Source organism: Lygodium microphyllum, chromosome 6 (genome assembly GCF_053477565.2).
Source record: "Lygodium microphyllum isolate KBCC chromosome 6, Lygodium_microphyllum_v1.1.10, whole genome shotgun sequence".
In the NCBI taxonomy this organism is placed as follows: Eukaryota; Viridiplantae; Streptophyta; class Polypodiopsida; order Schizaeales; family Lygodiaceae; genus Lygodium; species Lygodium microphyllum.
Genome location: NC_141140.1, coordinates 135,620,855 through 135,623,102, shown reverse-complemented (window position 1 = coordinate 135,623,102; position 2,248 = coordinate 135,620,855). Strand labels below are relative to the sequence as shown.

The following is a 2,248-nucleotide window of genomic DNA, read 5'->3' as shown; positions in this document are numbered from 1 at the left end:
GAAACATGTGCATTACTGATCCAAGTCATCTAAGTCATAAAACAAGTCAATAGATCATATTTTCATGATCCCTAATCATATTCCAAGTCATATATGATTCCCATAACCGGCACAGCAGTAACTCACAAGTAGAAGTACCCCAGAGCAAAACACATTGTTCATGAAATCTGCTGCATAAATCCACACTATAGTTGCCTCAAGTACTTCTTCAAATAGCTGCTATAAAGTGGAATGAATATCAGCTTCTTCTTAGGTGCTTAAGGGTATTAGAATCCTTGATGTCTAACTATGAAAGAAGTCATCAAGAGTACGTAGAATATTTTACTAATGAAGACAGTCAGCCTATTGATCAAAAGCCTCTAAACCAAGGATCAATGTGCTGGAATGCTTTGTTTTGAATGCTGTTCTTTGATTCTTTTGACATCTCCAAGTTTTAAACAGCTTGCCACAAGCTGACACAAAGACCACTCCCAAAAACACCAAGCTTTTTTTGTATCTTTCAATTTATCAACCATAAGCTGCAATTCATTTTGCATAAGACTACACTCATGTTGTGGTGCATTAGAAGAGGAAGGTAGGTGTAGCATAAATGGATCTTCTCCTACTACTTTGGTGAATCTTGTTCTTTGCAAGTCTTCTTCTCCCAGGTGCGTAACACCAGCAATTGCTTTCACTTCAAAAATGTCTGTGGAGATAGGCCCAAAAATCCTTTCTGCAGATAGGCCCTTTAGGGCTTTCCCGCAGTTATTTTGATGCTGTCTCGTTCTCATGTTCGCTGCTCTCCTTCTTCATGCCAAGCAAGTTGGCCTTGATGATGGGAGTTCTTCCACAAACAATGGTACTCAACCACATGAAGATTGTAGCATACTTGCTTTCCTTGGGAACAATTTTGTTGGAACTATGCCTGCACAAAGCAGGCCGGCTGCACAAGCAATGTCTGGTGGAGGAATCCTAAACATCCAAAATACTACAGAGCAAGCTGTCCAGATCTCTCCATCTATTAAACAACAGCCTGAATTTGCAAAATCTACCACTTCTTGTGGGATTTTCACCTCTCACTTCAAGAGGTTCACATTAGTATAGAGTCTTACTGTCCCAGAACTTACTCAACAGATGTGGGATGCCAAGAACATGATGTGTGCAGGTGATCCTCATCATGGGCGTTACCTGATTGCTTCTGCTATGTTCCGAGGTCATATGAGTACCAAGGAAATTGATGAGAAGATGATTAATGTCCAAAACAAAAACTCCTCTTACTTTGTAGAATGGATCCCAAACAATGTGAAGTCCAGTGTTTGTGACATTCCACCAAAAGATTTGAAGATGGCTTCCACATTCATTGGACACGAATTAAATTTCCTATCTAGATACATCAAAAAATAGCACAATAAGGATTCCCTTCCAGTGATGCCTAGTTATATAGTGCAAGTGAAGGCTCATAAACAGTAAACTATACACTAGAGCTAGATGCAAAGTTAAGGGTTCAACTCTTCTTTGTGAGATGAGGATTCATCAGGGTAAACACTTCACTGATTGTAAATTTGTCCTGTCCAAAAGTAGCTTTCAGCTTCTCAGCGCATAGCACTTCTTTCTTGTCCAGTTGATTCTGAAGGTTTTTCTGTTTGATGTAAATCCATAGTCCCTTTTATAGCATCGTTGCGTGAGGCCTCAGACCCCCTAGAACACTGGAGAGAGCAGAAGAGACGTTGCAAATAGGGCTTGCTATTTTCCTTTTCGAGACCATGTCACCTGAGGCAGCCTTAGAAAGGCTTTCTTGCACTGGTATATGGGTGAAGGAATGGATGAGATGGAGTTCACTGAAGCTGAGAGTAACATGAATGATCTGGTATCTGAGTATCAACAATACCAATATGCTATTGCTGAGGATGAGGTAGATTATGAAGATGAGGAGCCAATGCCATGAGGAGAAGAAGATATGGAATAATGTTCTTCATTCATCATTGCCAAACTCTGAAGGCAAGAACCTCTTCACAGTACCAACTTCTTTGATGGCAGCAATGAACTTCTCCTACTCGAGGATAGCTGGCTCTTCGACAGTTGAGATGACAACATTTGCCGCAGCGATGAGGCAGGCATGGTCATCGATGGAGCCCTCAATAAGCTTGATGCTTAGGGATTTGAGATCAAAAGCCCCATAAAATGAATTATTAAATCTGGAAATTTTCACTACTGCAAATGATTGTCATGTCTAGGGTTTTCAGGAAGAAGATGAGAGCTCAAAATACCA

The 2,248-nt window shown here is 40.6% G+C and overlaps 1 pseudogene; it reads left to right on the top strand.

The window, feature by feature from the left end:
• Window positions 1–900: 900 nt before the first annotated feature.
• LOC148035171 (tubulin beta-1 chain-like) lies at window positions 901–1,924 on the top strand (annotated as a pseudogene).
• The last annotated feature ends 324 nt before the right edge of the window (window positions 1,925–2,248 follow it).